This window comes from Mesoplodon densirostris, chromosome 2 (assembly GCF_025265405.1).
Source record: "Mesoplodon densirostris isolate mMesDen1 chromosome 2, mMesDen1 primary haplotype, whole genome shotgun sequence".
In the NCBI taxonomy this organism is placed as follows: Eukaryota; Metazoa; Chordata; class Mammalia; order Artiodactyla; family Ziphiidae; genus Mesoplodon; species Mesoplodon densirostris.
In genome coordinates this window covers 146,206,633-146,224,234 of record NC_082662.1, presented here as the reverse complement: position 1 = coordinate 146,224,234, position 17,602 = coordinate 146,206,633, and positions in this window count along the sequence as shown.

Genomic DNA, 17,602 nt, shown 5'->3' with positions numbered 1-17,602 from the left:
GGGGACGCCAGAGAAGGGGGAGCACAGAGGAGAATTAGAAACAAAATTACTAAGACCAGGGGAGCCGCCAGGGAAAGAACCACACTGGCAGCAACGGGCCCTGGACAATGGTCCTCCCTGCCAGGTTTAGAGTGCTAAGGTGCTTTGAGGACATTTGGCTAGAGGGAGCAGAAATTTAAGACTTTCTTGGATTACAGCTACTTTTTGCCCAGAGAGGAAGAGGATCATCTGCTGTAAATTTACAGTGGCAGCCTTCAGAGGAGAAACCTGTTGTCACTTCTGGACACTGCAGTCAGAGGCTCTGTGCTCGCCCCTTGACAAAAAGACCATAGACTGCATGACATAAACAACAAACATTAATTTCTCACAGTTCCAGAGGCTGGGAAGTCCAAGATCAAGGTGCTGGCAGATTCAAGGCTCTGGTGAGGATCCACTTCCTGGTTCATACACAGCCGGCTTCTCACTGTGTCTTCACTTGGTGGAAGGGACAAGGGAGCTCTCCAGGGCCTCTTTTACAAGGACACTAATCCCATTCATGAAGGCTCCATCCTTTCGACCTAATCACTGCCCAAAGGTCCCACCTCCTAATACCACTGCATTGGGGATTAGGATTTAACATATGAATTTTGGAGGGACACAAAAATTCAGTCTCTAATAGCAACCATCTTGCAAAAACTTGTGTTTGGCCTTTGTGGGCTTCCTGAGATTCACGCAGAGAGGAGCCGTTGCTCAGATGCCTTGGGACAGCTGGGGTTATGTGAGGAAGCTCCCCTTTTGGCTCTCTGGCACTTTAGGAAGACTAAAATGAAGCAAGTTAACAAGATAGCATCTGTTTCCCAAAGGAAAATGGGAACACAGTGACCCAGACCCAGGCCTGATGAATGAGACCTAAGGCAGTTGCTATGGAGACACATGACTGGGGTCCATACAGGAGCTACAGTTGAGAGTTTCTGAAGGTCCAGGAACCCATGTGATATGAAGGGCACGCCATCTACCAGTCTTAGCTCTGCCTGCAACATCCCAGCTGAGGCAGGTAGCCATCTCTAGGTATTTGGTGACTGCCACAGAATGTGTATTTGGAATATTCATGGAAATTAGAGTAGGACAGTCATCCCTGAGCAGGATGAGTGTGTGACCCATCACCCCAGCCACTGAGCAGTTTTTCTGGGTTCAGATCTCTCTACTGTCCCCTTAAAATCTATGTACAGATCAGTTTCCTCCTATATGAGTTAGGGGTCAAGCGCAAAACAAGTGGGACTCTCGAAAAAGGTTTAAGTGAAAGATATTTTCTGAAGGCCTTGTTGACCGAGGCATAGGCGGGATGAAGGGGACCACCAGGGATGGTGAGGAACCCAGAAGCTGTTACCTGCCTGAGGCCTGAGCAGGTGAGGGCAGGAGACAGGAGCCCAGTCCACCGAGGGTGGCCTCCTGCACAGAGAGCACAGCAGAAAGTGGGCTGGGGGGCAAACAAAGATGACTAGTACACCTTGATCTTCAGGGCATGGGCACAGGCCCAGTGCCTTCCGGGGACTCTCACACACCTGGAGATGAAAGGGAAAGACAGATAAGATGGAACGAGGACTTAACACAGGAGGGAAAACAAGGCATTCGTGTATCCAGACCATGAGCTAAGCACATTCAGAGGCTGACTGTCTTCTGGGAGATACTGAATAGGGAATGTGAGCCCAAGTTACGTAGGGAGGTGTTCAACCTTCCCTGAGGAGAGGACCAAGGGGCCTCTTGTTGACAGTCTCCCTGGATGCTCCCCTGAATGTCCAATTTGAGGAAAGAGTCAGCATTAGAAATGTGCCAACATGTCTTCCTTTTTTAATTTTAACATTTTCCTCGACCTTATCAAAAACAACAGCTGTTGGGCTTCCCTGGTGGCACAGTGGTTGAGAGTCTGCCTGCCGATGCAGGGGACACAGGTTCGTGCCCCGGTCCGGGAGGATCCCACATGCCGCAGAGCGGCTGGGCCGGTGAGCCATGGCCACTGAGCCTGCGCGTTCGGAGCCTGTGCTCCACAACGGGAGAGGCCACAACAGTGAGAGGCCCGCATACCGCAAAAAAAAAAAAAAAAAAAAAAAAAAAAATCCCCTTAAAAACAACAGCTGTTTGGGGAGCAAGTGGGTACCCATGACAAACATCTCTTTCGGTAAAGGAAGCATTACTAAAAGCTAAAGAGGAAGTCCACACCCTGAATGTTATCATCACATGTTACTGCTAACATTTACTGAGACCATACGACGTGACAGACACTGGGTGCTCTTCCTGCATGGACTCAGTCCAACCTCACACAGCCACCCTAGGAAATGGGCGCCATTATGGACTGAATTGTGTCCCCCTGCCCTGATTTGTGTGTTGAAGCCCTAACCCCACAGTGTGGCTATATTTGGAGATGGGGACCCTAAGGAAAGAATTCAGGTTAAATGAGGTCATAGGGTAGGGCCCTGACCCGATAGGGTTAGTGTCCTTATAAGAAGAGACACCAGATAGCTTGCCCTTTCCCTGAGCACATGCAGTGAGGAAAGGCCACATGAGGACATAGCAAGAAGGTGGACGTCTACAAGCCAGGAAGAGAGCTCTCACCAGAAACCAAATTTACCGGCGCCTTGATCATGGACTTTCCAGCCTCCAGATCTGTAAGCAAATAAATGTCTGTTGTTTAAGCTATCCAATCTGTGGTATTTTGCTACATCAGCCCGAGCCAGGACAAGCACTATCGATATTTCCATCTTATAGATGAGGAAACTGCAGCATAGGGAAGGTGAGTGGTTTTCTTAGGTCACCCCGTTTGCCTTTGACTTTGATCTTGTCACCTCGCAGGGTCCTGCTTTTCTTATAGGAAGGGGGTAGGAGGAAATAAGTCAGGGGCCATAAACTCAGTTGTCAACAGAGGTCACGCAGGTAACAGAAAAAGGTGAAGCTGGCAGAGTGGGGACCCTGGCACACTGGAGACCACTGCCCTCTCTAAAGAGGAGGGAAGCCCTAGTCTGCTTCCACCAATGGTTGGCCAAGTGGTTACAGTTTTTCAAGACAAATTTAGAAGTCTGGATCTTTGGAGGAAATGTTCTGGTTTTTCAAATATTGGCAACAAATTACATCATAAAAGAGTGTGCAGGCCAATTAAAACATGTCTACAGGCCATGTCTGGTGTACAACGTCCCCTCTGGACTAGGTGATTTTTTTTACCCTCCCTTCTCTTCCTTCCTCTCCACTTGGCCATGATTCTCTGCCTTTGGAGATATTCCTGTGGTGTCTCTAAGTCCCTTGTCTTCAGGAAAATTATCACCATCATGATCCAGAAGTGTTTCCAAGCACAGTCCACGCAAAGGACGATGTGCAGACTTGGCTGAGCCATGAAACCCTGAGCTCATTACCTCTTCTGAAAACTGGTCCAATGATACCCACCTTGCAGGAGTTGTGGTAGGATTAAATAAGACGGGGCAGGAGGAAGCAACTGGTAGATGATGAGTTAGCTGTGTGTGGAGCCCCTGTTGGGTTCAGAGGCACTGTGCTCAGCCTTCCCATACATATCAGGCATCTCAGTGTTAAGTGTGTGAGCTCCTTACCCACAGGGTACTGTTGGCTGTACCATGCTTGAAAGAGAAACCACCCAACCATCCGCCAAGTTCTACATCTCAGCAGAGGGTGACCTGGAGAGCCCAGGGACCTGGCTGGGAGGTGGAGAAATTGTCAGGAATGAGAGAGCAGTGATTTCACCCCCGGAAGACAGGAACCAAGCAGCCTCCTCTGCTTGGGAGGGCTTGGGAGAATTAGTAACAGTGTTTGCAATAATGCACTGAAAGTTCTACTTGTGCTTTATAGCTGCCTGTAAAAATTCCAGTGGGTCCATTTTGAGTTGGGGCTAATGAGGGTTAAAAACTCTCCAGGCTGCTCAGAATAGTCTCAGAAAGGCTCCCCTAGGCAGGGAGTATTTACTGAGCTGCTGATTAAGGAACAGTTTATCTACTTTGTATCATCTTTCAGCAAAGCCTCTGTCAGTGTGTGTTTTGGGCTGCTGGTGGGGGGGGGGTTTGTTTGTTTTGTTTTGGTTTTTTGTTTTTTTGTTTTTAAACAAATGAGAGCCATTATGTGTGTTCCAAGGCCATGACTCAAGTTAGCTGTTTGCCAGTTGGGAGGGAGACGGAGCTGGTTTTCTGGGGCCAGCTCTTCTTTTGCAGAGCCGGAGGAGAGTCACCAAGGAGGAGAAATGCAAAAGAAGAAGGCAAAACTCATTTTCTGCCAGGTCTTGCTGGGGACAGCTTGGGACTGGGGGTGGGGGGAATGCTCTGGTGAGGACTTTGACCTGGAGAAGAATGAGTGGGTTTAAGGCAGGTGAGGTGGAGGAAAGAAGGCCAGCAAGGAGCTGGGCAGCAGAGGCTAGTGGAGCAGACCCTCCCGGAGAGGCATACAGGGAGACTTCCCCCAGAAAGGGAAGAACCTGCAAGTGGTCGTAAAGGGAGGACCTCACAGAGCAGGAAGGAGGACCTAGGTGAAGCTGCGTTGGGGGCTGCACTGAAACTCTGTATTAAAGCTAAATCCACTCTGGGCAGATCAAGGGAAGGCTTAAAGTTCCTCAGCTTGGAAAGAACTTTTGGCCACAAAAACCATGAGATCGAAAAATGCATTTTCAGAAGAGATGATGGGGAGGCCTTTGAAGTAGAGAAGAGAGTTCACTGGATTTGGGGCTCATCCCTGCCACGAACTGGCTGAGTAATCCTGGGCACCCCACCCCCCCTTCCCCTCTCTGACGCTCGGTCTATAAAACAAAGGGATTGTATTAGATCCCTAGTTCTAAACCTCAGCTGCACATTAGAAGTACCCAGGGAGCTACTAAAAATTCTGATACCTGGCGACAGCCCAGACCAACTAAATCAGAATCTTTCCAAGAGCAGGTCCAGGCATCAGTATCCCATAAACTAGAACACTGTACGGACCCAAGTTTGAGATCCACAGGGCTACGTGGTCTCTAAAGGTCTCAATCAGCCCTGCTGCCATATATTAAGTCTTTAAGGAAAGGAGAGAGGGGATGATTGGCAGGCAGTCCTCAGTGGAAGCAAGGCATGGACCAGATGGCCTCTTGAGAGTTCCACTGCCCATAACATTCAATGATTTGAGGCTCCAAGTGGACAGGCTCTTGCTGCCAAGTTCCAGCCAGCTGTTTCTCCTCATCAATTCATCCCACAAATACTTATTGAGCACCTACTGTATGCCTAGCATCATTCTAGGGGCTGGAACGAGACAGACCCTCTTCTATTTTCAACTCTTGGGACAGACCTGAAATCACAAAGCTAAAGAGGAGGGTGTAGGATGGTGCAGAGAGTGGGAAGGGAATTTTGGGAATGTGTTGATTCACACAGAGTTCCCAAACTTACCCATTATTTCATCAAACTCCTAAGGTTATCAGGGGTCTGTCCCTGTTGTATTAATCCCATCTTCCTTTACTCCCTACCTCCTCCTACAGCTGTGCGATCATCATATCTGCAGTTAGCAAGCAACCCTAGGGTCAGAAAAATTCTTTTCCGTGAGCCCAAATCCATACTCCCAAGTACACACCATGTCTTCCCAACACAGCTTAAGCCCCTCACAGCCGAGGACCGGGGCTTGAGTCTTTGGGGGCCTTGGTGTAGCTTGGAGTGTGTGGGCTACAGACAGGCAGTCTGGCTTCAGATCTTGCCTCTGGCCTCCTACCAGAGCTTATCACTACATGACCTTGGGCACATACTTAGCATCCCAACCACCCACCTCAGATCTGCATCTGTAGAATGGGTGTTATCATAGCACTGCCTTTCGCATTGTTACGAGGAATAAATGAATTCATGAAGGGAAAGCAGTGTCTGGCCCATGAGCACACCCACTAGGTGGTGACTCTTACTATCCTAGAGCAGATGTTAAATGTGCTTGTTCCGATCCGACTGATGGAGCGACCAGCAAGGTTGTAGGTTGTATGTGGTGGGATCTGCTGTCTTTCTCCCTTCCCATGTGTGACACATTGGTAGGGGAATGCTACATCCTGTTGCAGGTAGAGCCTGAGATCTCAGCAGCTTAATTCCGTGGGATTCATTCTTCTCTCATAAAGTCTAATGGTAGTGGGGAAGGGGGCGCTCTGCCCCGTGTAGTCATTAAGGATGTCAGAGGCTCCGTCATCTTCAAGGTGTGGCCCCCAAGGCAGCCCAGGGCTTTGACAACCACATGGCACACAAGCTGAGAGAGAGAGAGAGAAAGACTATCTTGGGGGGTTTTGTGGGCCACGTGGCAATGGCGTCACTTCCACGGACATTCCACTGGCCAGAACCCAGTCACACGCCACAGGGAGCCTGGGAAAGGTGCTGTGAAGAAGGGCTGGAGGGGGCCAATAGGATTGTCTCCCATCTCAAGCCCTAGCACAGGCAGTGGTTATCCCGTCTGGGGCAGCACTGGGACCACTGCGCATGTGCGGGGCTCGTCTTCTGTCTCTTTTCTCTCCGACCTTCTCCAGTTACTTTCCTCCAATTCCTGTTCTCTCTCCAATGGCGCCTATCCACTGTTGGGGTTCTGTGGTTGCAGAAAGGTTGATTGTTTGGCCACTGAGGGCTTCAGTGGAGACATGCTCTAGGGACAATGATAAAGGATGTTGGGAGGGGGATAGGGCGAGAAATGCCGGCACAGGAGCCTTACAGGAAGGACAGCCGTGGCCACCTCCACCCACCTCCTGTGAAATCAGAGAGTTTGATCCCACGGGGCTCAAAGGCGCTGGGCTCCCAGGGTCCTGGAAGGGGCTCTTAGCCCCTGACACTGTCCCCTGACCAGTAGCCGCCATATCACCTGGGAACTTGGTAGAAATGCAAATTCTCAGCCCCACCTCAGACCTGCTGAATCAGAAAATCGGCTCAGAAAGATTAGTAACCTGCCAAAGTCACACAGCTAGTAAGAGGCAGGACAAAAGCAATTGAACAAGCCCTTGGGTGATTCTGGTGCACACAAGTCTGAGAATCCCTGCTGCAGGGGTGGAGCCCCAGGTGGAGGGCGCCGACAGGACAGTGCTTCACTCTGCCACCCAGTGGCCGCGGCGTGAACAACAACCCAGCTTCCAACGCAGGACAAACTTGGGGCTGAGGAGGCAGCACTACTAATACGCAGAATAGGAAGCAAGTTCTGGAAAAAGCCCTGGGGAATCCACAGGCCCCGCAGGGGATTCACCCAAGGCTGCCTCGCAGACACTTTTTAAGACTTAGATTAGAGTCCAGCCCCCAGACAAACCCAATGTCTGTTTCTAGAAGGGCAAACCCACCTGGGGCTTTCATGGAGACTGGGCACAGCTGGCTGGAAGAGGCCTTTATGTTCAGACTGATGACCCCATTAGGGGTCAGGGTCCAAAAGTTGCTGTCAAGTTCAGGGGGTGCCAGGAGAAGCAAAGCCCCCTCTTCCCTGGGAGAGCACACAACTTCAGCCGGATCCTGTGAATTAGGCCCCCAGGATCCCAGGGCTCACCTGGTTTAGCCCTCCCTGGGTCTCTGCCAGGAGCCTGGGGGGAAGAGAACAAGAGATGATCCCTCAGGGCGCAGCCCCCTCCAGCCTCTGTGACCAGCCCTGCAGAGATGGGGCTCGCCACCTGAGCTCAACCAGGAGGAAGTATCCAGAGACAAAGGCCTCTTGCTGTTTCCCTTGTCCCCACCCCCACCCCTGCTCAGACTCAGCAGGGCAGGAGGCTTAGTGCTTGGGGGACTGGCTCTGATTTTGCATTTTTATGGAAGGAGCTGGCAGCTGGGGGGTTCTGGGGGGAGGTGCCCAGCTTGCTGAGTAGGTTGTTCATTTGGTCCTGACACACCTGGCTTGTCCTGACTGTGCTCTGGAGACTCTGAGGGAGGGGGAGGGGCATGAGAACCAGTGTCTGTAGGGCATCCTGTGCTGTGTGGGGAACCCGTGATCTCCGTCTCATTTAACCCACTCACATCGAATTCCCAGCAAGACTCAGCTCAGAGAGGTTAGTAACCTGCCCAAAGCCACACAGCTAGTAAGCCCCCAGCTAGTAAGCTAGTAAGATCGAACACCAAAGCCTTTGTTTCTCTGTCCATCTCTCCCTGCTGCCCACTTCCCCACCACAGAACCCTTTTGGGCTGGCTATCATGCCAGGCAGTTCTCACACCCAGAAACCTGTGGGATCCAACAGCAAGAGAGCATCCTTGCTTAGCTGCCCTGCCCTCGGCTCCCAGGGCCCTCTTTGGTGGCTCAACAGCAGCTCTGACAAGGGAAGATGCTCCAGCCAACTGAGAAACCAGGAACACTGGCCTGTGTTCCCAGGTCAGAGGGAAAGCCTTTTAACCAGGGCAAAGCTACATGCAGAGGGTGCCCGTCTCCACCCTCAGGGCTCCCAGCAGGGGCTGCAGAGCAGAGCCCAAGTTGGGGAGGGTGGAGAAGGAGGAAAAGCAATAGCTCAGCTCTTCCAGAGAGGAGGGACAGATGGGGCCCCTGGTGCAGCACGGAGCAGCCTGGCCACCATGAGCCCCAGGTGCAGGTGCCCAGCCAAGCCGAACTGAGCCTGGGATGGTAATGTGATGCCCAGATGTCCCACTGTTCTCCTGGGTCCATCAGGTGGGCCACAGCCACCTCATGCTACAGGTCACTTGAAACCAAGGTAGCTTTTTACATTTTCTGCTGCAGACTCCAACTACATAACCATCACTAAAATAAACACATGAAAAAACACAGGAAAAGCATGAATGGATTTATACTTTAAGCTTTATTCAACATATGGATGTCATCAAAGAACCTAACATATATGAACCTCCTGCCCCCTCAGGGTGTCTGACTCAGGAGCAGGTGGGTGTGGCTTGTTGGACTTTTTGCCAAAAGATCCCCAGGATCCCTAAGGGAATCACCAGTGTGGCTTACAATCACTGACATAATTCGCAGCCCAGAGTGTCCACTGCCATATGCCTGACTTCGAGGCCCAGAGGATGGAGTGGGCATAGAAAGGGGACTGCGTTGAGGGCGCCAGCAGTGGCTGCCCCAGACAGGTCGGGTGTGGGAGACCTTTCTAGAGAGTCTGCATGGGACCGATGCCGGGGAGCAATCCAGACAGCTGTCCTGTGGGTGTTGGAAGGCAGAAGTGCCAGCAGCAGATTCGTTCCAGGGCTAAGAAAGCCAGCCCCTGATGCCCCTCAAGGCTGATAATCAGCGCTGACTTCTCCTTAGAGACATGCATCCCTCTGGGTCACCGGGGTGGGCTGGTGCCTGCCTGAGGCTGGGGCAGCTGCCAGCATCTCCCAGCTTGGGTTTTCTGACCCTTCTTTTTCCCAAGGAGGCAGCATGAGCAAGGGAAAGGCCTGCCTTGCAAATCTTTCCCAGTCCCAGCTCCATTCTTTTCTAGCCCTGCAACTTTTGGCAAGGCTGAGTCTGAGTCTACTCTTCTGCAAAATGGTTGTAATCAGTGAGGCTCTGGAGTTTTTTATAGGAGGCACTTAGGGGCCCTAAGGAAGGAGGTGCTGGGAAATTGTCGACAAGCACATATACAATATTTTGCTTAGCTAACAGGCTTGTTGGGGGTGGGTTGGGGGACGGGGAGCCAGGGTGATGTTGAAGCCTCTTCCAGCCATCTTTTTTTTTTTTTTGCGGTACTCGGGCCTCCCACTGCCGTGGCCCCTCCCGCCGCAGAGCACAGGCTCCGGACGCGCAGGCCCAGCGGCCACGGCCCAAGGGCCCAACCGCTCCGCGGGACGCAGGATCCTCCTGGACCGGGGCACGAACCCGCGTCCCCCGCATCGGCAGGCGGACTCCCAACCACTGCGCCACCAGGGAAGCCCCCAGCCATCTTTTAGTGCTGCCATGGTTACAGGAATCAAAACCTGCCTCCCACACGTGGTGATTGTGACGGTCAAATGAGATCATGCAGTGAAGCCCTCTGGGAATTGTAATGCTCTCAACAGATGGAGTATGTTATTGTCTCCTCCTAAAGAAGGACCTTAGCCCTTCAGCCAGGAGCCTAACCAGCATTGCTTGCTAATGGATCAGTGACGTTCCTGTGGACCCTTCTGCAGCGAGGCCTCCAATGAGCACTTTTCCCAGCTGTGGACGATGCCCCAAGTGGTTATCTGGCTGCTTCTTACACCAGGGACTTGGTTGGATCCTCCCAACCCCCCCAAAGCATTGTTTTCTGGAGGAATCTCCCTACTCATCAGCATCCCAAGTAGTCCTCCAAACAGGTGGTAAGAACCTTCAGAGGCAAAGGTGGCCAATCGCTTCTGGAACCAGTGGGATGCTTGTGAAAAATTCCACAGCCGCACCCTCGGTCTAAGGAATTAATTTCTGGGAGTGGGCTGGAACAATCTGTGAGGCTTTTTTGTTTGGTTTGGTTTTGTTTTTCATCAAAAGCATCCCTGGTTATTGTTATACAAACTGAATTTGAGTTTTGGAAAGGATTTTGCATGGGATCTGGTGCCCTGCCCAGACAGAGTTCCTGCAAACCGTTCAAATTCGGGAGAATCTTTCCCAATTTTAAAGTACTCGCTTAGTCCCTGGGAGGTGATGAAGTGACAGGAACACACCACATATACCAGCCACGTATTCCTTTTGGAAATGTCAGTTGAAATAGTGCAGAAGGAAACTCGAGAATAAAAACAGAACTGGGGAGATGATAGGGTTTTAAATGCATTAGGAACTTTTGCTAAGGGCAGAAGCTCCTGTCTGGAAAAGACAGAAAACTAGGGGAGGTCTCACAGGGGGCTAGGGGATGCTCCTGGCAGACTCAGCTCAAACAGCAGCTCTACCCCGAAGCCTTCCCTCCCCAACTCCCTGCCCACCGCACCAGCGCCTCCACCCACAGAGTTCATCTTTGCTAATGTGCTCCAGCAGGCGGCACAGATCCCCTCCTTAGCACTTTCTCACCATTAAAATTCTCCATATGTCTGTCCTCACCAGACTATGAGAACTGGCATCAGGTCTTGCTTGGCTCTGCAACCCATCCACTGGCCCAAAGTACTGTTTAATGTTTGTTGAACGAATAAACAAACAAATCCCATAATTAACCTGTGAGACAGAAACCCAGAGAAGATCTTAAATTTTAAGAGAGAATTTAAAGAAGAAGAAAAAAATTGAAGTCTTAATCATACAATTCATTATCCTTATAAATAATAGAGGAAAACATAAACAGGCAGAGGAAGGGTTAGGCAAACCCATACTTGAGAGTTCCAGAAGTGAATATGTAATTCAGGGAAGTGGTTGTCTTGTGTGGGTCTGACCCAGTGTGGCCATCCTGGATCACTAGGTGACTCCTAGACATTAAAAATCAAGACCACAAGCATCGCTTTCCCTCCTCTACTCTCTCGGAAAGAGGCCGTAGCATCAAGCCTAGGAGGTTGCCCTGTTGAGAGTGGTGGATTTTGCGCCCAGTTTCTGGGGCAGAGCCTCTTGTCTCCTTTGCTAACTTTTCTCCAAACCAGGTAAGGGTGTTTCTTTTCTTTTTTAAAATTTACTTATATTTGACTGCACCAGGTCTTCGTTGCGGCATCTGGGATCTTCAGTTGCATCATGCAGGCTTCTTGGTTGCGGCATGCATGCGGATCTAGTTCCCCGACCAGGGATCGAACCTGGGCCCCCTGCACTGGGAGCGCAGAGTCTTACCCACTTGACCACCAGGGAAGTCCCGGTAAGGGTGTTTCTTGCCTTCCTCTCTTAGTGGCTGCGGGAACAGGGTGTGTGTTAGTGCTGTCTTCACCAGGGAGAAAGCAGCTTTCCTAGAAGCTGGTTTTTCCAACCCTCCTTTCCTTGAAGCAGAGTCCTTCGCTCCCATCTCAAATCCACCCTATTCTCTGAATTGGTCCAAAAGCAAGGGGGAGGGGAGGAAGATAAACGTCTGATTGGGAGAAGCGCCAGTCGACACTCTCCAGGGACCAGCCTGGCCCTCCCCGTGTCTCCCGTGGGTGCTCGGCTTGTTTCTGCACAGAAGCAGGTGCCTGGTGGTGGCGTGTGTCCCGGGAAGGCTGGAGACGGGCCCCCTGCGCCATCTGCGTGCCTTCCCTCCGCAGCCACAGATGCACCTGCCCGGCTCGGAACTGTCCAGGTGGCTAAGAAACCCAGTCTCTACCTTGTTCCTCTTCACCAGGGGAAGGACAAAAGCCTCCGATCCGGATCATGAAAGAAACAGCCGGGGCCTGTTTCCAGTGAGGCTGGAGGAAGCATTTCTGGGGCAGCCAGGGGGCGCATGCGTGGAGAGGGAGTGCTGAGCCCGGGGAGACCCCCCTTGAAGAGGCGGTGTGCGCTCAGCCCACCCAGGGACACGAGGCCAGAGGCAGCTACTGTAGGGTGGGAGTTCTCAAAGAGTGGTCCCCAGTCCTGGAACCAGCGTCTACCTAACCTGGAACTTATTAGGAACACCAATTCTTGGGCTCCACCACAGACGGGCAGAATCACAACCTCTGCGGCGGGGCGCAGCACGTTGTGATTTAACAAGCCTTCCAGGGGATTCTGAGGCAGGCCCGGATTGCCGGGCCTCCGGGTAAGGTCTGCCAGGATAGGAAGCCCTGAGCCCTGGCGAGGGAGGCAGGGCCCAGGGGCTGGGGGTCCCCCCAGGGGGCCTCCAGTCAGAGCAGCCTCATCCATGTGCCCCAGTGTGTTGTACAAAGAGTATCCTTTTCTAGGTGTGCTGGCAGGTGAAAAGCGTTTGAGAGCCAGCTGAGAAGCACATGACAGGGAGAAACGCTGAGGAAAGTCACCTGCTGAAGGATGCCTTCCCTCTTCTAGGTGTAGATGACCGTTTATCCCAACTTGGAGAATGTGTTTCCACAGATTCCCTGGTAACCTGGCTTGGAGACTAACATCGTGTGCACATCCTTTTGCCCAACAGAAAACTGTCGTGTTTCATTCAGCACAGGCCCGCTACTTCTTGATATTTGGTCAGCCGGTGTGGAGAAGGGAGAAAGCCCACGGCCAAGCTGAGGGGTGTCAGTGGAAGGAAGCCCACCATTGGGCTACCGGGCTGGGTCTGGAGCAGTGTGGCCAGAGGTACCCCGAGGGTACCTCCAATGAGAAAACACTGTGGTCTTCCCAATCTTACAGAAATTGTGCAGGACAGTTAAGAGAAGTCAGCACGTTCACCAACCATCCCATTATTTGGCTTGGAAGCGTCACTAGAAGTATGAGAGATTGCTGTTTCCCCGTGATTTGATGTGTGTGTGTGTGTGTGTGTGTGTGTGTGTGTGTGTGTGTGTGTTTGGGTTAAGTGACTCCTGCTGGCCTGGATATGGTTGCGATGAACCCGCACATCCTATCCCCCACTCCCCAAACAGCGAGATTTCTGCATTGTCTGAAACGGTTTGTGAGACCACCCAGTAGAGGGCGTGCTCGCCCCAGTTTGGGGCGGAACCGGCTCTCTGGGCCCCGAGCCCGCTTTGGGTCTAGCAGGCAGGCTTTTCAGTGCTAAGGAAAACCCAGATTGACCCAGATGTCAAAGAGGCACCAGCCTAACGCTGGTGACTTCAGGGACACAGGGAGGTACAAAGGCTCACATAGTCTGTCTTCCCAGACAATTGAGACTGTCTGAGGTTTATCCATTTAAAATGCAAATATAATCCAGGATTACACTTCATGGCTTCCTGTCTCCTTGAGATGGAGGGAGTTGAGAGGGTTTTGACAAACTAGAAGGTAAGGGTGAGTGAGTGCTGGGGTGGGCAGAGAGGCATTTGGGGCATAAAACAACGAGATTGGGGCCTCGCAAGCATCACGATCCTCCTCTGTTCCAGAGAAAAGAAAAGCCTTGTGTGATTCCCAGGGTGAGAGCTGAGTCTGCCTGAGTGTCTGTGTCCCTCAGGAGGGACGCTGCCTCCTTGGGGGTCCATTATTATTTGCACATAGGCAGTCTCTGATCAAGTGCTGTGGACCCTGATGACTTATTTTCTTGCTTTTGAGCATTCTGAGAACGGGACACTGCTTTGTATTTCTAGCTCCTGTCGTAAACCCTGACACAATTGTAAATGTTCAATAAAAGTTGACTAAATGAACAAATGAATGGCCACGAGTGGGGAACCATTAAGTAAATTATGGTGTATCAGCCTTATTGGAATATTATGCAGTGATTTAAAATAATGGTTATTTCAGGGATTTCCCTGATGGTCCAGCGGTTAAGACTCCACGCTCCCAATGCAGGGGGCCAGAGTTTGATCCCTGGTCAGGGAACTAGATCCCTCATGCCGCAACTAAAAGATCCTGCACATCACAATGAAGATCCTGCATGCTGCAACTAAGACAGGCGCAGACAAATAAATAAATAAATATTTAAATAAATAAATAAAATAATGGTTATTTGAGAATTGCTAAAAGAGTAGCTCTTACAAGAAAAAAAAATTGTAACTATGTGAGGTGATGGATATTAACTAAACTTACTGTGGTGATCATTTCACTATATATATAAATCAAATCATTATGTTGTACACCTTAAACTAATACAGTGTTATATGTCAAGTATATCTCAATAAAACTGGAAAAAATAAAATAAAATATTGGTTACAGAGGCCATGTAGCAACATGGGAAATGCTTATGATACTATGTTGAGTATACAAATTGCTTTATATCTATCTATGGAAGATTACGCATTCATGTGAACAAAAAGGGAACAAGGAGAAATGAAGAGTTGTGGCAGGGCAGTGGACTTGTGGGTAGCTTCCTTCCTAGCTTGAGATTTAATCTCCTTTGTTGTGGGTTGTGCAATAAACATAAAAACCTTTTTTTCCTGCTCACAAGAGCGTCTCAGTTTTGTTCTTTGGTGCCAAAGTACCTTTACTCCCATCCTGTTTGCTCAGATCTCTGTCTCTTCAGAATTCATTTGTTCCATGTGCTGGTCACAATGCCCGGGGCTGCACCCACATGTACCCAGAAGTATCTAAATCCTTTGGATGTTAATGATTTTATGGCAGCTGATGTGAATAACATCAAGTTCAAACACTTAAACTGAAGTTCTCCCAAATCAGTCAACTGCTTCTCAAGTGTTATCTGTAGCAAGTCCCTATATTTACCATTTCTCAATGAGAATAATAATGGATCTGATTTTTTCAGAAGCTACTGTGTGGCTTCTATGTAAATTTAAGCCTCACCACAAACCTGCAAGCAAGGAAATATTATCCCATTTCGTAAAGGAAGAAACAGAAATTCAGAGGGTTTCAATTGCTTCCCCAAGACCATAGGCAGTTGGGTTTCATACCTCAGACTAGGCTCCCAAAGGCTGTGCATGTTTTTACCCGCCATACCATGACAGATGCTTTCAAAGGGCTCACAGTGCAGCAGAGGCAATAAAATAACGCACATGAATAACACAGCCTAACTACACAAGAAAACTGTCATGAATGATAGTACCGAGGACTGCATAGACTTGGAGACAATGAGTCTATGCCTATGTGTAATGTCTCCAGGGACCCCTTCTCTAATACTGAGCTGCTGATTGTGTAACGGGAAGCTCCATCCACCCATAAATCGTGCCCTAGCTGATGATCTGGAGCTTACCTCTCTTGGTTTTCGGTCAAAATATGTTTTGAAGGATTAGGCTTTTCACTGAAAAAGAAATCACTGTCACTCTTTTTATTTATGTATTTGTTTGTTTGTTTGTTTGTTTGTTTATTCTTGGCTGCGTTGGGTCTTCGCTGCCGCCTGTGGGCTTTCTCTAGTTGTGGCGAGCAGGGACTACTCTCTTCATTGCGGTGTATGGGCTTCTCATTGCGGTGGCTTCTCTTGTTGCGGAGCACGGGCTCTAGGCACACGGGCTTCAGTAGTTGTGGCACTCAGGCTCAGTAGTTGTGGCTCTTGGGCTCTAGAGCACAGGCTCAGTAGTTGTGGCAGACAGGCTTAGTTGCTCTGTGGCATGTGGGATCTTCCTGGACCAGAGCTCGACCCCGTGTCCCCTGCATTGGCAGGCAGATTCTTAACCACTGCGCCACCAGGGAAGTGCCCACTGTTGCTCTTATTTCAGCTTCACGCTTTTGCATTCTGAAGCTTTATGAAAATTTATTCTATCCGTTAATCTCAGGGGGTTAGGGACCATTTCAATCCCTGGAGGAATCAGATGTTTCCCTGAGAAAGGTGTACTCAAGCAGCATGTGTCAACCAAAACCTGGAGGCTGCAACCAGAAATCAAGGGTCTACTGGTTTCTGACACTTCTCTTTAGAGTGACCATTTCACCATGGGCTTAAAATAATAGGAATGAAGGGAAAAGGGCAAATGAATACATGGAACAGGACTAGGCAGAAGCCTGATCTGTCGTTTGTCTAAATAGGAAATGAAGCTCATATACGTTACCTTATGAGTCATTTTCCCATTTTTCCCTGAATCCCATTCTCCTCTTTTCTCAAGGCTCTAGGGCCTCCAGACCCATGTCCTCCTTCCTCTAATTCAAACCTGCCCACAGGACATCTATAGATCTTAGTACAGATTTAAGATAAGGTATTCTTCCTTGATGGTCAGTGCACTTTGACACCTTATCTCTCTTTAGGAACCCAAAGGTATTTTATCTCCTGTGAGATATTAAGAATCTGCCTTCCAATGCAGGGGATGTGGGTTTGATCCCTGGTCAGGGAACTAAGATCCCACATGCTGCAGGGCAATTAAGTCCACATGCCACAACTACTGAGCCACAACTAGAGAGTGGCCCGTGCACCGCAACAAAAGATCCCACATGCGCAACTAAGACCCGACGCAGCCAAAAATAAATAAATAAATAAACATGTTTAATTCTAAAAAAATATTAGTTTTTAATTGGCCTTGGCCTGTTTCAGCTCCGCAACGCTGGGTAGGGACGGAGGTGACGGGACCGAAGAGGTGCGAGAGGAGGGGCTGTCCCTGCTGCATAGAGGCGGGACTGAGGTTCGGCGACGCCGCTCAGGGTGCCCCGCGCCAGGCCCGGGAGAGGGACCGCCGTGTCCGCGTCCCGCCGGTACTGGAACCGCTCCGCCCACGGAGTCCGATGATGGCGGCGGCGCTGAGGGACCCGCCTGAGGGCAGTGTGACTTTTGCAGATGTGGCCATGAACTTTTCCTTGGAGGAATGGGGTCTCCTTGACGAGGCTCAGAGATGCCAGTACCATGATGTGATGCTGGAGGACTTGGCACCTACAACTCCCCTGGTTGTTGGCGTGCAGAAGAGGATGGGGAGGCACTATCTGAGCAGAGTGTCTCTGATCAAGGAAGCTCACAGATCAGAATTGTTAAGGCAGGTCTGTCTCCCCAGAAGGCCAACCTCTATGAGATGTGTGGCCCGATCTTGAGTGACATTTTTCACTTGGCTGAGTACCAGGCAGCACGCTGTGGGCAGAAACTACTCGCGTGGGGCGTGTGAGAAACCATTCTATTTCAGAGCAAACCTCCATCACCAAAAGCAGCACACTGGAGACAAACCATTGAGAAGTGATGTGAGGAGAGCATTGTTTGTGAACGGCTGCAAATTCTATGTATCAAGGAAGCCCTTTACCTTTGGGGATGTCGGGAAGGACTTCCTGGGCAACTCAGGATTTCTTCACCAACAGGCCACATGCACCTGGGAGAAGTCAAATAGTGGAACTGGGGCTTCCCTGGTGGCGCAGTGGTTGAGAGTCTGCCTGCCGATGCAGGGGGTCCCGGTCTGGGAGGATCCCACATGCCGCG